General features: G+C 40.3%; 1 long non-coding RNA gene across 1 annotated transcript in view; it reads right to left on the bottom strand.

The window, feature by feature from the left end:
• Positions 1–13,767: 13,767 nt before the first annotated feature.
• LOC111143965 overlaps positions 13,768–21,470 on the bottom strand; it is a 312,577-nt gene continuing 304,874 nt past the window's right edge. Inside the window, exon 4 of the long non-coding RNA XR_002640350.1 lies at positions 13,768–14,346. This is a non-coding gene — a long non-coding RNA (uncharacterized LOC111143965). The remainder of the gene's footprint in view (positions 14,347–21,470) is intronic.

Raw genomic sequence — 21,470 nt, 5'->3', positions numbered from 1 at the left:
TTTTATCACTACATAATGTCCCTCTTTGTCTCTTGTATCAATTTTTGACTTATATCTAATTTGTCTGGTATTAGTATAAAAAATCCCAGCTCCCTTTTGGTTACTATTTGCATGGACTTTTTTTTCTTTTCCATTCTTTTACCTTCAACCTATTTGAGTCTTTGGATCTAAATTAAATTTCTTTTAGGCGCACCTGGGTGGGTCGGTTAAACGTTCTTTAATTCCTCAGTGGGGAATCTGTTTGTCCCTCTCCCTCTGCCCCTTCCCCCTCTCATGCTCTCTCTCTCTCAAATCAGTAAAATCTTATAAAACAAATAGCATCAAAAGGACTAAAATACATAGGAATAAATTTATCCAGGGAGGTGAAAGACTTATGCATTGACAATTTTGAAAGAGTGCTGAAAAAAAAAATTTAAAGATCTGATTAAATAGGAAAGAATTCTGTGTTCATGAATTTGAAGACTTAATATTGGTAAGATGCCAGTATTCCCCAACCAAACTATAAAGTCATTGCATCCCGATCAGAATTCCAATGGGCTTGTTGTGGAAATGGGAAGGCATTCCTCAAATTCATATGGAATTGCAAGCAGCCCCAAATAGATTAAGTAATATTGAAAAAGTAAAACAAAGTGGAAGAGTCACATTTTCTGTTTTCAAAACGTATTACAAAGCTATGTAATCAAAATGGTATAGTACTGGCATAAAGATAGACATACAGACCAAAGGGAAAGAACTGAGTGTTCAGAAATAAACCCAAACATCTATATCCAATTGACTTTCAACAAGGGTACCAAGATCATTTACTGGGGTAAGAAGAGTCTCTTCAACAAATGGTGTTGGAACAGCATATGGGATAAGAATAAGCATATGGGAAAGAATGAAGCTGGACCCCTGTCGCACTCCATGTATAAAAATTAACTAAAATTATCAACAACCTAAATGTAAGAACTAAAACCATAAAACTATTATAGAACAAAGCATAAAGGTAAATTTTCATGACCTCATTTTGGCAGTGGATTCTCAGATTTCACATTAAAAGCATGAGCAACAAAAGAAAAAATAGGAGTGCCTGGGTGGCTTAGTCCTTAAGTATCTGCCTTCAGCTCAGGTCATGATCCCAGGGTTCAGGGATCAAGTCCCACGTCTGTCCGGCTCCCTTCTCAGCAGGAAGCCTGCTTTTCCCTCTCCCACTCCCCCTGCTTATGTTCCCTCTCTTGCTGTGTCTCTCTCTGTCAAATAAATAAGTAAAATCTTAAAAAAAAAAAAAAAAAAAGGAAAGAAAAAGGAAATGAATTTGATTTCATTAAAGTGGAAGGCTTGTACATCAAAGGCCATTATCAAGAAAGTGAAAAGACAATCTAGAGAATGGGAGAGGATATTACAAATCCTATATCCAATAAGGGACACTTTAATATTCAGAATAAATAAAGTATTCTTACAACTCAAAACCACAAAGACAACCCAATTAAAAAGCAAAAACAAAGGGTTTAAATAGTATTTCTTTAAAGAAGACATTCCAATGACCCGAAGCACAAAAAAAGATGTTCAATATCATTGGTCATTAAAGAAATGCAAATAAAAACCACAATGACATACCACTTCATACCCTTTAAGTTGGCTGTTAAAAAGGGATGGGGTGGGGGGGGCGGAGACCAAGAATGGTAAATATTGACTAAGATGTAAGAAGTAGGAACACTTGTATACTACTAGTGAGAATGTAAAATGGTGCAGCCACTATGAATGTATTTTGGTAGTTCCTCAGAAAATGAAATAGAATTACTTGTATGACTCAGCAACTTACTTCTGGGTATATATTTAAGAAAAATGAAAATATTCTGCACAGAAACTTGTACATTAATGTTGATAACAACATTATCCATTCTAGCCAAAAGATGGGACTCATAATCATATTATAAAAGGGAGGAGGAACAGAGCTATATAGGAGTAAAGTTTCTATTTTTCACTGGAATTAAGTTACTTTAAATATGAAATAGACTTTGATAAGCTAAGATGTACATTGTAAGCCCTAGAGTAACCACTAAGAAAATATTTTTAATATAAATATTATTAGTGAAATCAAAATGTTACACCAGGAAATATCCCTTAAATGCAAAGGAAGACATTAAGTAAAAGAGGAACAGAGGGGCAAAGAAATTTGAGACAGAGAAAATCAAAAGCCAAGTGGCAGATGTAATTCCAACCATATCAGCAATAAACATGTAATATAATCATACAACCCAATCAAAAGGCAGAGATTATCAGATTGGATTAAACAATAACAACAAGATCCAACTATATGCTGTCTAGAGGAGATCATTTAGACTCAAAGATACAAAGAGTTTGAAAACACATGTTTGGAAAAAGAGCGTGCAAATAGCAAGTATAAGGACATGAAGTGGCTATGCTAATATCAGAAAAAAAAAAAAAGACTTTTTAAACCAAAAACTAGAAAAGAGTGAGCCCACCCAAGGAGAAAGCACTGTTGGAGAAGAACAGAAGGTTTGGGGTAGAACTCCAGGAATTCTCAAATCTAGAGGTTGGAGAAAGGGCAATACTTTGAAAAAGATACCTCCAAGCTATAATATTTTCAGGCTCTTGTAAATCATGCTATGGTGGAAACATACACATTAGAATCTTTCCGCATCAGCCCTAAGGTTGCATGCAGTTGAACTAATCCATTAACTTTCTCACCCACCACAATTTAACATACAAGGAAAAGAAAGACATAAATAGTGACTTCCTCAAAGTCAGAAAAACATAATAATAGAGCTGAAACTAAAAACCACACACACATCCCCCTCAACAATACAGATGCAGTGTTTCACTTTTCCTTCTTCTCAAGTATTCTGTAAGTCTTTACTTGTTTTGAGAACCTTCGAGGTAGACTCTCAAGGTGCAGCCTGTTTGGGATCCCAAGAGAAATTTCTCAAGATTTTAAATCAATGGAATTAATTTGGGTTGACTGAGTTATTGTGGATGACTGGTTAACTTTCCTGAATCTTTGTTTCCTCGGCTCTGAAATCAAAAGAAAACCATACTCTGAGAGATATAATCAAAAGGAATGAATGAGGAGAACAGAATCCCTTAGAGCTTAGTGAATATTTTAGGATCCCATCAGATTGGTTTGAAAACCACAGTAATTCTCTAACCTCCTGAGGACACCATGAAACATTCAAGATGTAATGTCTCTGCATTGTGAACTTAACATCCACAGATAGAAAGATGCAATTTTTGAGTCCAGCGAAAACACCAAGCTGTATTTCAGATGCTAAAGAAGAAACACCACAAAATTCCTAGCTCCCAGTAAAGATTCCAACCATAATACAGGTTTCATTAACATCTTCCATAGAACTAACATATAATCACAGTCTTGAAATCAAAATGCCAGTGATTCCTTACTACCAGAAAGTTAAAGTGCTTTAAACATGCTAAAGGCATTTAGTAAACAACCTTGTGTGTTTTTTATTTGGGTAAGTCATTCACAATCAGATCCTCTCATCTTTAGTCAGTCAATTAGAGTTCAGCAGAGATAAGCCTAGTTTAAATCCTTTGTAACTGTCTATATGTTTTCCCCTTTGGTGTTTGCTCTGATGAGAATCTGACCCAGCATTACCCTAGATTCTACCATAGTGGAATCAGGTCAGTGTGTTTAAAAAAAAAAAAAAAAAAGTAATCATTTTTAGAATAACAAATCAGGATCACAATGAACACACACCGAGCTGACTCTTCTCAGAACTTATAAGGTATGATATGGGACAGGATTAGGTACTCTGGGAAACCACAGGAGCACTGGGATTATGCTGTAGAGTCCCATACAGTTTGGGCCATTTTTTAGCTTTAGTTAGGTTTTTAATCAAGCACTTCCTTTTGCTGATACTATGGGAGATTGACCTAAAGTGACATTCTATCACTTAATAATTTATGACATTGCCCCATGCTGGAGTTTTCATAAGTTTCATTTCTGACTGGAAATGAAACTTATGAAACTGGAAACAAGTAACTATTCACAGTGGAAGACAGAGATTTGGGTGCTAGGTACTTTTTAAAAAAATGTATATATTGTGAGTAGAAGAAAATTGCAGATGGAGTAGAATTTTCTGCTTTGATGCTGAGGAAGACAAAATATTAAAATATGGACATGTTTAGAATAGTTTAAGTTTTAAATAGAGTGATCTTGACTCATCACTTGAAAGTATTTTTCCAGAGAACCCATAAGTGAAGTAAAGTTCTTAATGAACTTTCTTGGAGGAAATTGTCTTTGCTCAGTTTAGGTTGCCTAATGGAGAGTAAGGAACATCATTACTACTTAGAGTAGAAGACATTGAGAGGGAGAAAGAATAGAAAGAAAAGGTAATCTTGATACATTTCATTGCCATTCTTCAAAACATCACACTGAGGCTTTTTTCCTAGTGGTGTTAAATCAGCTGCTCAATTAAACCTGACAATTACTATTCAAAAAGAGAAAAATAAATTTATAAACATTTATAGAAAGAAATTTTTCTCCCCAAGAATAACTCTTCTTGCCTATGTGTAGTTTCTTTTTGGAAGTTGGCATTTGCAGTTTATTAATATTATATTAAAATGTAATATCCATTCTATTTTTAATTCAGTGATAGTGATCAGCATTTCACAATGCATATCTTTTTGGTATACATAAAGGGAAAGAAAGTTGAATTCATGAAAATCAATCTAAAAACACAATTTATTTTGATTAGAGCCTAATCTTTCCTTGAGTTTTCCTTATTACATTGTAAGTCCTTTATCCCTCAGATCTCTATTCATTAATACATTAAGCCAAAAATCACTAATAAGAGTCCTATCTCATTATAAATTGCCAGAACTAGCTTTCCATACTGGAGTTTTACACTAACAATAGCTTCTGAGGAACAATAACATTTTCTTTAACTGCTCCTACTTCACCTGGTCAACAGCATATTTTTAGGGACAAGTCCCCAAATCAGAGTGACTACTGACTGTGTCTATTCAACAAAAATATTATTGCATATTGTTTTTGAACAATAGCCTTGAGTGTGAAAGTGTATCATCTTCCCAACTGCTTTTTCCCCATCATTAACTAGTTATTCTTAACAACAACCTAATGACAGAGGCCACTGTAAAAAAAGAAAGTAGATATAGAAAAAGATTACACAAAAAAGGGTTGTTTCAGAGGTTACACTTTGCCAAAGTTATGTTCTGGTGGGCGCAAGTGCATTTCAATGATTCATCTCTTTTGATGGTCACTTAACACCCCAACATGGCTGATGAGATCAATAATGCTCCTCAAATTGCTGGGGAATGTGAAGTTGGGTTGACAGGAATAAAATCCTTTCTTCTTCCTTTCAGTCAAACCGGTGAGAAACACGCTCTTCCTGCGAGGTTACAGATTGGTGAAGCTTTCATGTCAGACGTTCCAGTTGTCCTTCTGGGGAGTACATCATCCTTGGACTCAGAATCACAGCCTCTTTTAATTTAAAAGGAACATAGTCCACGGGTTCTTAGCCTTGTTTTGGATATGGACTCCTCTGAGTGTCCAACATAAGCTAGGAATGGTCTTTCTCTCCCAAAATATTCACACATAAAATTTTCTGCAGTTAGAGCCATTCATAAAATTTACCCTTGTCTTTTCATGTGAGGAAATATAGACCCAAGAAGATGAAGTTAGATGCCCAAGTTCGTGTAAGTCCTTAACTTGGTTCTCATCAAATTGTTCATTGCTACCTCTTGAGAGGGCTGAGGTAACCTCAGGTCTTTTCCACCTGTTCTACCAAATAATAGTACTCTGGTTCTAAACAACTTCAGTTTCATTTATCCATTCAGCAGTATTTGTTAAGTTTTTCTGTATGGTGGAATGCCTGGCTGGCTTAGTCAGCAGTTAAGCGTCTAACTTTGGCTCAGGTCATGATTCCAGGGTCCTGGGATCAAGTCCCACTTTGGGCTCCTTGCTCAGCAGGGAGTCCACTTCTCCCTCTACCCCCCACCCCCTCTTGTGTGTGCTCTCTTTCTCTCTCTCACTGTCTCTCTGACAAATAAATAAAATCTTAAAAAAAAAAAAAGTTTTTCTGTATGCCAGGCACTGTGTTATTTATCCTTCTCTTCCATAGCACAAGTGTGAAAACCAAAGAAGAATCAAAACGGCAGTCTAATCTGTCCATCATACCTGTTGGTGAACATTGTTTTGAGACTTCTTTTCATCAGATGAAGATAGAGAACATTGTTTTGAGATTTCTTTTCATCAGATGAAGATAGCAGACCTCTAACACAGTTCTAGCTCTACTCACAGTCTTTAATGTTCCTCCAGGGCTCTTAAGACCAAAGGTAATTCCCCGCCTGGTATCACGGGTCCATGCATACATGGAAGACTTACGTTCAGACTCATCTTTCTAGACCCCTTTGCTCAAGACAAGCCATTCAGTTCACTCCACAGCAACTCATTAAAAGAAACGAACAAACAAAAAACCCAGTACCATTGTTCATTCAAGCAGTTCTCACCAAGAAATTTACTATAGTTCTCTCCATCTTTCAAGGCCTGGGTCTTTTCAACTTTTTCCATGAATCCTATCCTTATTACCTAACTTCACATCCCCCTCTTTCTCTCCTTCCTATAGCTCCTATGGCTATGCCCAAATAGGGGGCTAATGGTTGATGGTCCTATTCTATTTCATCCAGCGTATATGACTTAGCACCCTCAATATATTTAGCTCTTTGAGGACAACTATCATGTCTGTGGGTCACAGTATACCCTCCCACACTTGATGAATTTGTTCCAATCATGGCCGGTAAAAATGGCCTCCCTTCAAAGAATTCCCAAACTATTTTTATTTTTAGTAATTGACTATTAACAGAAAGCCCAGTCTATCCACATATTGAAATTCTTGAATCGGCCTCGCATGTGGATCCCTTGGCCAAGAATACTCTCATTTTTATTTTCTTCTAGAGTCCAGAAAACCTTGGAAGGCTGCCTTATGGGGTGATGGAATGAAAAACCAGACCAAACCAACCAGACAGGGGCTCCTTCTATAAATGAACATTCCACAGCCCAAGACAGAGCATCTTCCATTTCGGGGTTCAGCCCCCAAATGCCTCCTGGTTATAATTAAGTACTTCAAAGTCTTCCAAACACCCTTTTAGAAATGACTGCCCCAATACAAGATGATGCCCAATCAGATGTAAATCATCACCCAGCAGGGAGGAAGCGGCATGAAAAGTGGTCATCAGCACTTGGACTAATCAGAAAGTCTAGTCTCTTGATGAGGATTTTCATTTTCTCATTTGTCATTCTAGCCACTGGATTCTCAAGTGGCCAATTTGCTCCCTATTGGTAATCAGCTAGTTATTTTTACTCTCATCCCTCTCTCTGGGACTGTCAGGCTCTCAGAGCAATTCATCACCCACATGGGCCTAACACTTCTGTGGTGGGAAGTGGGGGAGGGAAGCTATTATCCTGGAAAAGATAAGTAGAAAACTATTCACCGTTTACATTCGGTTTTTAAACAATGATTTCCCTGATGAGGTAAGTAACATAATGACCCCACCGGTTAAGAGTGCAACAGTGACATCTTCAAGGAAAGCACATCATGCAGTGGAAATGACCTCCGGCTGTGAAGTTTGTTCCTCTGAAATGGCTTGTTCTTAGATTGTCTTGACAACCCCCCAAAGGAGCATCGGCTTACATTCATTACTGGAGTTTGCAGGAAGCTGCCTCTGTGAAAATTAGAAACCCAGAAAGGAGAGTTTTAAATATGTATCATGCATTGGTAGTTATTCCAAGAGACTTTACCCCACCAACGAGGAGGAAGGTAGCCTTTGAAGGTTGTTTTGTCTGAGGCAGGCAAGTTAGTTCTTTTTCCATTCGTCCCCGCAGGTCGTCTCAATTACAGAGTCTCACTTTGGTTTGCTTGTTGTCCTCTCCTCCTCCCTTCCAGCAGTTGCTGTCTCCGTCTGTCTCCAGTGATATCATTTCCAAACGTGGTTTCAGGGATTCCGTTTTTCTCAGTTCACCTCAGGTACCATGGAGGTGCTGACCCTGCCACTCGTTGCAAATAAAACTCTGATGTCCGAACACTTTCTCATCAGTGGGTGTCTAATTTGATCTCCTCTCAGATTTCCCACAGTCCTTGTGAAGACCTAATATCAAACCCCCAAGGCCATCTGTGCCCACTATAGCCAAAACTTTATGAACTCCATGTTCACCCTGAAGAAAGTTGTTAGTGTGACACAAATGGCCTTTTTTTTTTCTTTTCTTTTTCTTTTTTTTTTTTTTTTTGGCACTTCCTTCGCTCATAGCAAACTCTTTATTCCTTGGAAGGAATTTGAGAGTTGAATAGCCCTTCTAGCTATTTCCTTAGGGACTCAATGATTTGGGGCAGCAACATGATCTAAATCGTGAAATGTTTATCTTCCTCCACTGTTTTACATGTCTCAGGCTCTTTCTTATGGCCTTTATGCTTCATATAAACATCCACATATGTAAGTTCACTTTTAGGTGTATCCATCTATAAGGAGAATTGAAAGAGACGAGAAAGCACATTTACACACCCCGTATCGAGTTTACTTGCTTTTCATCTGCTAATTCTCTCCACACATGGTTGTTCTCACACTGGTGGTATCACCCAACTCTCATCCCTCTCTCTGGGAAAGAAAACTATTGCCTTGGACTGGAAACTAAAATGCTTGTAGGATTTCAGTCTTGTGTCTTACCTACTTAAGTCTCTCTTTTCCAAAATACTGAAACAATATGAGAAGAGTTGGCTTGCTTCGGTGAGAAATTATTACTGTGACTTTAAATAGTTTTACAATTTATTCCCCCAATGTTTTGTTGTAATTGTCCCTCATTCTAAATTTGCTTTCAAGAATCATTACCTGTGATTATATCAACATGAGCTCCTATATTTGGTATTTGGGTGAAACAGGAAAATTGATGCTGTAAAAATCGGTTTTCCATCTGCAGTTTGTGAGTAGGAAATGAATGGAAAGTAGTGACGCTTTACCTGCCCAGTGTCCTCTCGTTGACCTGAATGAGAACTTTAGTATGCCACGTGGTGCATACTTGTTGATTAGTATCTGGATTAGTCACACACAATGAGCAGAGATCTCAGTGCGTCCTTCTAGACAGAATTCATCTGATTGTTTACTGATGCTCTTGGGTCCTCTCTTAGGAAAACAGCAGGTTTCTACCATCAACACCAAAAATTGCTTCATCATCAAAATCTTGTTTTCTGAGAGAAATTTACTTTCTTACCCATTCTTCCATCCTCTTGAGTTGCCTTTGTTATCACAATATCCTGTCCCCAGGTCCTTTCCCCTAGTCTGGCCGTTGTGTTAATTCTCTGTTCTCAAAGAAAAATACTCTTGGGAGAATGAGAAAGCACCCAGTGAGCCATGGTCCAGAAATCCGCAGACCACCACGTGTTAGCAGTAAATATGTGGATAGGCTGCATACAGCTCAACACATTTTCATGAACTAAATACATTTATTTGACTAGCACCCAGATCAACAAGAAAGCATTTATGAACCTTTCTAGCCATTGAACAGAATAATTTCTGTTGAAACTAGTCATCAGAAATCAGGGCTTCTATGTTGCCTGTCTCCTTATTCCATTTTCAAACATTCATTTTTATTGTATTTTTTAAAAATATATTGACCAGTGAATGCTTAGAAATAATTAACCAAACGAAGTGAAATCAAACGACAAAACTGGCTCTTCACCTGTGATCATTTGAGGAGAGCTGATCTAGATGCCCTGAGCCCCCTCTCAGATTTTGTGCTTACCTATTTTCAGCTGTTAAATTCAGTGTTCCTCTGAGTACCCATCCTTCACATGAGGCTCAGCTCTCCTAGACAGAACAGTACCCATGCCCTACAATGAGTGCATTCGCTAGAAGTCGTATCCCACTTTCAAAGCACCTTTCCTTGGGTTTAGAACCAGCACAGTTAGTTGGTGTCTACTGGGATCCTTCAAGTCCCTCCTTGAGGTCCTGCCTTGCAATTGTCAGTGAGGCTTGGATACAAATAGGAAAAGCTTCCCTGCTTGGAGCCCAACATTTTGCGTGAAGATTACAGCATGGTCTACGCTATAGAAATTACTTTCCTGGTTCTAATATAGAAACTGACACACAGGACTGGACTTTTCCTCCTCTTGTGCCAAGAGTGTCTACGGATGTCAAACTTTCCTGTTGTGAATGGGTACAAGCTGTGATGTTGCCATTCAAGGACTTCCAGTAGCAGTAAGAGGAAAATTACAAACCAACTCCCCTTGTAGAGGAAGTGCCTATTCAAACAGCTGTAGGTTGTGAGCACGGTAGCTGCCTCCTTCCTATCAGGAACAGCCCCACCTCTGTAATTGCTGACTCTCCCATCACAGGGCTTGTGAATTGGCATGATAGGAAGAGGCTTGGCAGAAGCAGCATTTAGCATATTCACATTTATCTTTGGGAAAGAATTAGCTCCATGCATTTTCCTGGGAGACAGAATTTCTCTTGTTTATTAATTGCATCTTTAAATGCTTTGAAAATGGGATACACGTGATTTTATAAGCCTTCTACAAATTCAAATAGTAAATGACCCCTGTTTTTATCTTCCTGTTGCTTTAGAAGTTGATTATTGGAATGGAAGAGGTTTTACACAGAACTATTCATTTGGAAAGGCCTTTACAGATCAGCTAGCAAATCCTTCTCCCATTTTATAGATGCTAAAACTGACCTGCCCCAGATGAGATTCATGAAACAGATTGGATTTCAGGGTTCTAGGTTTTAATTTTTTTCTTTTGGTAAATGATTGATGGAAGTAGAATATGCTTATTAAGGAAGTCACAAATTATAACTGTAAAAATCAACAAATTTTCATAAATGAAATGTACCCATATAACCTGGGCAAGAAGCCGAACATCTCCGTTACACCCTGGAGCCTCTGTAATGCACCCTAGCTGCTGCTCCCCTCCAAAGATAACCACTGTCCTGCTTTCTGGCTTTCTGGTGTCACGTGCCGTTTTGCCTGTTATTGAAGATCATACAAATGGAATTAGGTTGCGTGTTACTCTCACAAAAGGATTCCTTCATTCAACGCCATGTCAGGGGGATTCTTCCATGTTGTTGCATGTAGTTATAATGCATGGATTTTCATTTCTGTATAATATTTTTCTGTAAATATAGCACACTATTTATCTTTTCAACTGTTGACAGACATTTAGGTGGTTTCCAGATTGGGGCTATTATGAAGAGTGGTGCTAAGACTATGTCTTTTGGTGACTATAGGTGTAATCAGATTGGGGTTTACTCCTACTTTGTGCCTAATGATGTCCCAAAAATGCTCATAGAAAGATTGGACCTTTGTGTGGTCCTTGTGCTATGTGTGATTATCACTATACCCTGTCTGTGCCAACCATCCAAGGGGGCCATTCGAGGAATTACATTAGCCACATGGCAGTCACCAATACACAATTATGGTTGGAACTGTTTGAAAGGCTCTCAAAGGCCAAAGTGGTCACTTGAAATTTTGTTAATAAAAAAGTGTGCATTTAAATTTGCTTTTATTTTTACTTATTTTTAATTACACAAGTCATATGTAAGTACGTTCTTGTTCTAAAAACATGCCTAGGGACGCCTGGGTGGCTCAGTTGGTTAAGCAGCTGCCTTCAGCTCAGGTCATGATCCCAGCGTCCTGGGATCGAGTCCCACATCGGGCTCCTTGCTCATCAGGGAGCCTGCTTCTCCCTCTGCCTCTGCCTGCCATTCTGTCTGCCTGTGCTTGCTCTCTCTCCCTCTCTCTCTCTGACTAATAAATAAATAAAATCTTCAAAAAAAAAAAAAAAAAGTTGAGGTAGCTTCTTTAAAAAAAAAATAAATAAAAATAAAAAAATAAAATAAAAACATGCCTAACAAAACAGTAGTGCTGCAACGTAGGTATAATGGTTGCAAGGATTTTTGTGTTTTCTTGATCACAAAATATCGTCGGTGCCTAACACAGAAGATGCTAGATAATAATTTGGTGAATGAATGAATGAAAGACAAAACCTGTGACCACTGCTCTTGACTCCTAGAGCTTCCCCAGGGCTAATCTAATCTGAGCGTGGTGTGTATTTTTCTTTATTTTTAAAGATTTATTTATTTATTTTAGAGAGCGCACTCGGGCGCATGTGTGTGGGGGAGGGGCAGAGGGACAGGTGTCTTGAGCAGACCCTCTCAGAGCACAGACCCCAGCACACTCAGGGCTCATCTCACAATACTGAGATCATGACCTGAGCCGAAACCAAGAGTAGGGTGTTCTACAGACTGAGCCACCTAGGTGCCCTTTGGTGTGTGTTTTTCCATTCCTTTCAGTGGGGGGGGAGGGGTGTAGTAATATCATTGGATAATACCATGCTGTGTGGATATTTCAAATTAACAGTATGTCTTAAGCATTTTTTATTGTTAGTACGTAAATATGTATCGTTTTATGAGCTCTATAACCTTCCATGGTTTGGATATATTACATTTCAGCTATTTTTAACTTTTTGATAGCATGAATGATGATGCAATGAATATTCTTATAAATATGTATAAAACAGAATTGCTAGCTCACAGGTGGTGTACATTTTTAATACTTCCAAAATGCTTTACAGGATGGCTGTTCCAATTCACACTTTCATCAGCAGAACAGACCTGTTTCCGCTCACCATTGCTATGATTGATACTATCAAACTTGTAAATTTTTGCCAAAATGATGTGTGAAAAATATAATTTAATTTACATTTCCATCCATATTGCTGGCGTTGGGCATCTTTTCATATATTTGCTGATTAGGTTTGGTTTGATTCAAGCTTGATGCAAAGAGCAAGTGTATAGTTGTGAATCATTTAGTGGATGGGTGAGGCCTGCCAGTCTCCCATCACAGCATCTCCTTTTGGCCATGTTGTGCTTCATTCTGATCTTCAGAGCCACTGGAGTCCTAGACAGTCCCTGGTTGTATCTCCATCCCATGCTAAGAGTGCAAAAAAGTGACTTAAACATTTCTTCAATGTCCCAGAGAACATGGAGCATCTTGACCCGTTTCAGTGTGTCGGTACAAAGCAAAAGCATTTGAAGATGGGATTTTTCAGTTAATGATCCCAGTGCTTTCATTTTATACCAACAACTGAAGAGAAAACCAAGTTCTACTGTGTGGTTCATCTGCGTTTGCCACCAAAATAGGGTTCTAAAAAATGACAGATGGGGTATAAAATTCCAATTAAATCTGCCATAAGCATCTTACTTATATTAATGCCTGTTGGATTCATTACCCCACCAGTCCCTGATCAACATGAAGGGCAAAAGTTCTGAAGGCAAACGGTCCAGCTTTCAATCCTGACCTTTGCTGTCTTGAAAGCTGGGCACTTTTCTGAACCTCTCTTTCTTTGTTTCATTTTCTATGCTATAGAGCAAATAATAAAACCTACTTGGTAGAATCATCAGAAGGATTAATGGGTCAATAAATGTTAGGTGCATAGCATAGAACCTGGCATATATTAAACATTCAATAAATGTTATTGTTGTTATTATTATAAATAGGGTTAATTTTGACTGTATCAGATCAACATTTGAATCAAGCTTGGAACATGTTCACATTCTTTTCTGCTCTTGGTGATGAAAATCACTCTAGTATGCCCTTCACATTCATCTACAGAGGTATCCTCACTTTGGGTAGAAGAGATTACTTTGGTCTCTGAGGCTAATTTTATACACAGCTCCATGCAGGGGTTTAGTCCAGGACATGCAAATGAAGAACATTTAACAAATGGACCCACCAGACCACTAAATTCCATATGAAGTTTTACCCAAAGCGTAAATTGATTCAAGTTTGCTAGGATCTTGGCCTCATGAGCCCTTGGCTGACATTTCTGTTTGAAACCTGACACCCTGCCAGAAAGTTTCTTCAGTTTGAATAAAATGAAAAGGGGCACTTAATTCCAATAACAGACGGACCCAGCAGGGCCAGCATTTGGTTCAGATTTTTATTGTCCCATAAGAATTTGGCCTTCTAGGCTGTGACTCAAGACCTCTACAGGTTTGCTTCACATTCAGGATAGAATAATCAGAGGCTCACAGAAAGGACATCTGGGTGGAATGAAGTCAAATCCAGCTGCCTTTTTAAAAAATTTTTTCTCAGCTTCAAAATCCCTGTTCGTTGAGGTCCACCCACTCTTAGGTTTGGTGGTGAGACTGATTTAATATCAAGGTAACTGCTGGGTACCATTTGAGAAATGCTGGAAAGATGCACTCCTTATCACCCTCACTCCAGAATGGGCCTTCCAGGTGGAATTCCTTCCATGTGAGAATTCTCACGTGCTTGAGAGGCATCCTTGATTAGAATCTTCGTTCAAAATGCAAGTGCTCCTGAAGAGAATGACATATTAAGCTATTGTTATTCCACCGGTCCTTCATTATTCGTTCATTTATTTATCCCCACATATTTAATTAATCCCCACAAATTTAATTAAATATCCCCACATATTTGTGAGAGCTTACTCAAGGCCTGACACTGTGCTATGAACCAAGGGGACAGTGCTAACAAAGCAGACACGGTTCTTATAGTCCTTATGCCCTACATACCTCAGTCAAGTGGGGAGACAGATGTTGGGCAGGCAACTGCATCAAAGTGTGATGAATATGAAGGATTCACTAGGAAGGGCCCTGAGGGACTAGGGGTTTGGCCTTGACTCTGAGTGACCTGGATCTTCTCACCCTCCATGTGAGCCCACACTGTTAGGTGTTAGGTGTTAGGAGATGCTACATCTCTCATGAGAATTTCACCTCCTGTGAGGCAACAGTGCATGCAGACAGCTCGGGCTCCAAAGTAACTTACTAAGTTTCATTGCAGTGCCCCTCTTGGGCTTTCTGCCCCAGGATCATGTTGTAGGTGAGACCACCTTGTAATGAAGCTTTTCTGCACATTTACCACATTTAAGTCCAAGTTAAGAGGGAAAGAGAGAGAAAGAGGGAGGGAGGAAGGGGGGCAGGGAGAGAGAGACAGGAAGGAAAGAGCAGGGCAGAGCAGGGCAGGGCAGGGAAGGGAATGGAAGGGGAAGGGAGAGGAGAAGAGAAACTAGAGACCCTGTGTAAGCAGAGACACAGGAAGGAGAGAGAGACAGGTACAGTGTGATCCTACTGTTCTTGTCATGAATGAATGTGGTACCAAACACTCTTTCCTAGTCAGGGAGGAGAAACATGAGAATGTGACTCAAGGCCCGGGGGCTTGAGTTATACTCCCATCATTCACCAGCTCTGACCTTGAGAAGTCATTGAACTTTCGCTGCCTCATTTTCTTCATTTGCAAAAAAAGGTCTTTAAATCATCACATCCCAGTAACTGGGTTGTTTTATCACTTCAGTGCGATAAGACACCTAAATGCCCATGAGTTATGCTTTCAAAACATAGAAATGTGTTAACAAATACTAGTTGTCATTATTATATATAAACATTCGATATATGCATGTACAGTGGGTGCCAAGGACAGAATCTATGCTTTTGGGTTGGCTTGGGGCCAAAGGATGGACAGAGGCTGGGAAACTCTGGGCTTCCCAGAAAGAACTCTAGCATCCTTCTTCTCTTCCTCATGATCTACAGAGTATATCTCATGGTGCTCCTAGCTTTCAAAGCACGCACACGTCAATCATTTCACACACATTCCTCCTTGTCTCTGTAGGCTGGTTGTTGGGTGATCAAAGTCACTCAAGTGCCCGCCTCTTTTGCTTGTATGCTTCCAAATGGATATCGTTTGGCATAAATCTGTCACCAGCCTCATGATCCTGGAGGGAGACAAAGTACATTGTAGGCTGGGTAGACCTGCATTCCGCAAGTAAGTCCCCTTAGACTATTGTGCTACTCATCTCCATGGGAAAGAGGAACTGCAGTGTGAGCAAATGAGGCCAGACTCAGTGGAGATCATTTATGAGAGCCACACTTGCTCAGTCAAGAACAAGAGCCCATCAAGTTTGTGAAAGCACCCTAGAAAGATGCTGAGCCTCTGGCCTGCTGTACCTGGGGTGCCACTGGTCCTCTGTGGAAGAGCAGCCCTCCTGGGAAGTTTTGAGAAACCGAGTTTTCTGATATTTGCTGATGGGATAGCTCTTCAGGAACTGCTTCTTTACATCTGTCTGTTCCAATGGCTAAAGAAATAGATTTCAAACCACATAGCGGGGAAAAAAAAAAGAGGACCTATGTTAGAGATATGACTTGGGAGAGCACTCCACAGCCAACCATACTATCTACACCACCAGGGGAGCACCCAGCCTCAGAGCAGCCCGGTCCTTGTGGGCAATGATGCAGGGTGACTTTCTCAAGTGAGGGATGGGCTCAGTGCTGTGCCTCCTGCTCACCGCACTCCCCACCCCGCCACTGCCCACTCTTCATCAGCATTGTGGTCGTCAAAAGAGCATGGGTTTTGGAGTTGGAGGAGCTAAGTGGAAATCCCAGTCCCATCACTTAGGCACTAAATAATTTTGGACAACATTTTGTATCCTTTCTGAGTATTTTCACAGCTGAAGAACAGAGTTGATATCATGATCACAGGGTCATCGCGAGGATTTGATGACACACTGTAGATAAACACTTAGCACCACATCTGAGACATTGCAGTGTGAATCACTAGTGCTTTGCTCATCCATCCATCCCCTTATTTGGGGGAGGGGGCAGAATGAACATAGCATAGTTTAGAACTTTTAAAAGTTTTCCTTATTTCCTCAAATGTGGCTTTGTCACTGAGGCTTGTCTTGATCACTCTATTTAAAGTAACAAACTTATATCACAGACACTCTCCCCCACACTCCACACATACCTCCAATCCCCTTCCCATCATTTTGCACTGCCCTAGTTTTCCCATAGCACCATCACTTTCTAACAGACCACATAATTTATTGCATGTTTAGGTTCATTATTTATGGTTTGTCTCCTCCAGACAGAACTCAAGTCCCACAAGGACTTTGGCCTTCATCTATAATATATACTTTGCATCTAGAAAACAACATGGCCCATAGTACTGTTCAGTAAATATTTGGCAAATGAATTAAGGTCTCAGAGCCATCAGGCCCACTTCCAGTGCTGGTCTTGGCTCATCCTGGTGACTGTAGTCTTTAGCAAACTACTCTCAGCCGTAGTTTTCTCCTTTGCAAAATACTGACAGTGATGATTTCAACCGTCAGAGTCAGGAGAATGAAATGATATTCTGTCTATAAAGTACTTGGCATAACATCTGGAGTGCAGAAACGTCTAACTAAAAGAAAGCTATTAAAATGAAAATTTGAAAAGCACTGGCTTTCCATGCTAGTGTAGACAGAAAGACAGGGGATCATCCAGAGTTATTTTCAGAAACACCCACCCCTAGTCTTATTCTGAACTCCCTCTTGTAATGTGTGCATATGCAGCCAATAATGTGAATTTCACCTCTTCCTTGTACCCCCCTAGTCACCAGCTTCCCCCCATCCCAGCAGGAAGGCCAGTGGGGAAATCCGGGGATCATCACAGGTATTTGGACCTATGGTGTGGGGATCAATACAATGTTGCAACCTCAAATCTGTCATGAACAAATAATAGAGTTCTCATGGGTCTATCTTGTGTTGGAAGCCAAAACTACGGTTACTGCTCTCAAGCAGTTTATGATCCAAAGCATTCTCAAGAGAAAGACCACAATGCTCCTTGCCCAGAGTCACTATTGTCTGCAAATGTGTGTGCATGCATGGATTGCAGAGTGGAGGCTGGAAGTGTGCAAGAACCCACTGGGTTTCCAGCTCATTCTAGTGGGCAAACACAGCCTGCCACTTTTTCCTGGTTCCCTCCCACCATATGAAAACTTTAAGGCAGATGGACATCACAGATTAAAAATGAGGCTGGCAGTCCGGAGAACGGATTTCAAGTCTCAGCTCTGTTGTGTGCCTTCAGGCAGGACACTGGGCCTATCTGAAGGTAATTGTTGTAATAGCTAACATTTTGTTGCCTGTTCCATTTACTGTGGGTATGTGCCAGGTGCCTCCGAGATATCAGTCATTTGTTCAGCTTCTTCTTTGTTCAGCCAAAGTTTGTTGAATGCTAGCCTTACACCAGGCACAGTGGACACAACCGTGAATAAGAGCTCAACCGCTTAGCTCATCCGTGGTGGTGGAGACAGAGAGCGAGTAATCCATTACACATATATTTAATCATTATCAAGTACTTATTCCTTCATTCAAAAACAATGTGTCAAGGTTCATACTATTTGATCAATAAACTATGGTCAGTGTTACAAAGCAGAAGTTTAGGGTGTTCTCCAACAACGAATTTCCTGGGAAGGTGGGTGAATGGCTTCCTCTGAAAGCTTATTCATGGCTTTCTAGGAGAAATGACTTTTGAACTATAAAACTGAAGAATGAGAGTTAGGTATGTAGCCCCATTTTGCAGATGAAGACACTGAGGGTCAAAGAGGTCATGTAACTTGTCCAAGGAACCACAAGTTAATATTTGATGGACCTGACTAGTTCTTGGACTGGGATACGTGTCAAAATTGCCACCCAGGGCTTTTTCAAAATTTGTGTGCTGGGGTTCCACCAAGAGATTCAGTTGCTCTGGGAGGAGCAAGGAGAGGTGAAAGCAAGTTTAAAAGAGTTCCCAAGTGATTTGGATGCACAACTCTAATAATACCACCGTCTCGTATTTCCGCAGCTCGACCCCGGAACTTCGCGATGACATGGCATCACGGAAGAAAGTGTGATGTTGGGGCTGCTCTGTATCACTAACTCCCCACATGATCTGAGGGAAGTATGGGCCTCTCTCTTCATGGGACTATGACTACATTAGTACTCCAAGCCCTCATTGTGCATTAGAGTCACCTGGAAAGCTTTAAAAATCTTGCCTGTACCTCACATCCAAACAATGGCCCCAGAATCTGTGGGGGAAAGGACCCAGGCAGAAGTTTCCATGTGATTTAGCACTAGATGATCTCAAAGGTCCCTTCTGACTTGGAAATCCCCCCTGTCTATGAAATTCTTCATCCCCTGCTTTCTGACAACCGAGGGAGACATTACGGAAGGCACACTCGAGAAGGCGGGGTCAGTGGGAGATGAAGTATTGCCAAGACCTGCTGCTCCACTCTGGCAGTGTCTTTGTGAAAATAGTAACTTTTTTTTTTTTTTTTTTTTCTGACTGATTTATGTGACAGTTGGAAAGCAGCCCCCAGAACAGGCTGTTCCTCCCCTCAGTACTATTAACATAAATATGTGCACAGGGCCTTTAGCTCCTGCTTCTCCCTGTGTAAACGAGGCTTAAGGGGCCGTGAAAGCCAGAGGCTGAAGAGAAACCAGAGAAAAGGAAGTGTCATTAGAGGCACAAGAATGAAAAGGGGAAAAGGACAGGACGTTGCTAAGAGACAATGTCAAGCTGGGCCATGGGATTAGCAGCCAGTATCAAAGCAAGTACTTCTTAATGGTATGTCTTCCAGGCGGGCCTTTTCCAAGTGCTGGTGGAGGGTGAGATTATCAAAGCAATTCCATTCCAAATCGCACGTAAAAGGCCCCTTTCCTTCTTGATAGGACCCAAGTAGTAGGTGGAAGCTAAGGGATTTCAATACACACATCTTCTAGCTTGGGGTAGATAAGACTGGATTCTCTACCATGGAACTTCGCAGACTCTTTAACATGCTAATAAGCATCGAGAACCACTGAGAGATTGACAGAGCTTGCAGCCTGCCAAAATTATTTGCAACTTTTTACTTAGAGGGGACATGTGCTTTCCAAGATGTGTTTGAAAAACCCAGATATAAAAACCAACTACTATAATATCTAATATTCCTGTGCTAAGAGCATTACATGAATTATGTCTTTTAATCTAAGCAACAGCGCTATGAATTAGGTACCTTTCTTTCCTTCTTTGTGCAGGTGGAGAAATTAAGGCATTGAGAGGTTGTGTACTTGCCCAAGAGGACACAGCTAGAAGGGGGAAGGGAAGGAGGTTGAGCTCTGGGGTTACAATGATCTGGATTCAAATCCTGATTCTACCATTTGCTGGAAGGACACATTTAAGTCAATTAACCTTTCTGAGTTTCAGTTTCCTTACTTGCAAATTGGAGAGGATAAACTGTGCCTTGTAGAGGTGTTGAGATTAGAGCTGGTGTGTATAAAGTGCATAGTGGACGCCCCATAAATGACTATAGGGATCATCATTATCATCTTGTATTTCATATTGGAAAAGGGAGCTTATAAGTGGTGCCTGGAAAAGAATATGCATTTTGGTTAAATGGCATGAAATAGTGGGACTGGACACGTGACAGGGGAGGTCAATGACAAAGCTCTCCTGAGGAAGGGAAAATCCTCCTGCTGTTCTTCAGGTTGAACATACTCATTCTTAATGACCAGGAGGCAACAGAGACTCCTTCAGAGTTTAACCAAGGGGAGGTGGCAGACTTGGGGGCCTCATGTGCTGGGAATTGGCAGCTCCCATCTGGTTGGGCATCAGAATCTTCGAGGAGCTTCTTGAATCAAATTCCTAACCCCTGCACCTGGAGATTCTGAGTCCACAAGTCTTTGGCAGTCCCTGGGAATATATATCTTCTGGACCTTCCAGCTGATGCTGATTATCTGTCTGCTTTTAAAACCACTTAGACTCCATGAAAGCTTGGGAAATCTTGCGATGAGTTACCCAGCAAGGACTCAGAGGAGCCTGGTGTAATTATTTTTGGAATCCAGTGAGTTTGTGGCCTTTTCTTGCATAAGCACCCAATAGCTTTCAAACATCTGGGCATTTGAGGAACAAATTTTCCCCATGTTTTGTGGTCGGTACAGTGGCCTGGGTTGGTGATTTGTGTAGTGATAATAGCATGAGCTGCAGCACCAGGTGGGCCTGGGTTCAAATCCCAGGACTGGGGAGGGGCAAGACATAATACTAGAAGTCATGAACAATAGGTCACGATATTGTGAATAGTTAAAGTCTATGCCATCACTCAGGACAAAAGTAAGAAGCCAGACTGGAGAAATTAAATTAAATTAAATCCTGGATTATATTTTAGTAATTGTTTTTATGATAACAGGAAATAAAACCACAAGAAATAAAAACATCTCAGTATTTTCGTGTATTGATATTTTTATTTTCTTGAATAATATGTAGGTGAGTAGCATACTCATGTCTGGCTTTAAGTTCATTTCGGTTTTTCTATCAAGTACAACTAAAACTCACTGTAGGATATATTTTTCTTAAAGTGATGATTTTGAGCCTATTAAATATTTATACCAGCATTTTTTCTTAGGGGGATAAAAGGCTAACCTTGGGAACTGTTATCTGCTTCTTGTCTTAACATACTCATTAATATGTTTCTTACTTGGGAATGAAATTATTTGTCAAAATATCACTGTAGGGCTCCTGGGTACCTTAGCTGGTTAAACATCTGATGCTTGATTTCAACTTAGGTCATGACCTCAGGGTCATGAGATCGAGCCCTACATCAGGCTCTGCTTGGAATCTGCTTGAGATCTCCCTCTGCCCTCCCCCTGCTCATGTGC

Source organism: Enhydra lutris, unplaced genomic scaffold, assembly GCF_002288905.1.
Source record: "Enhydra lutris kenyoni isolate GAN:26980312 unplaced genomic scaffold, ASM228890v2 scaffoldscaffold10, whole genome shotgun sequence".
Lineage (NCBI taxonomy): Eukaryota > Metazoa > Chordata > Mammalia > Carnivora > Mustelidae > Enhydra > Enhydra lutris.
The sequence above is the reverse complement of the archived record's forward strand: the minus strand, read 5'-3'. Positions and strand labels throughout refer to the sequence as shown.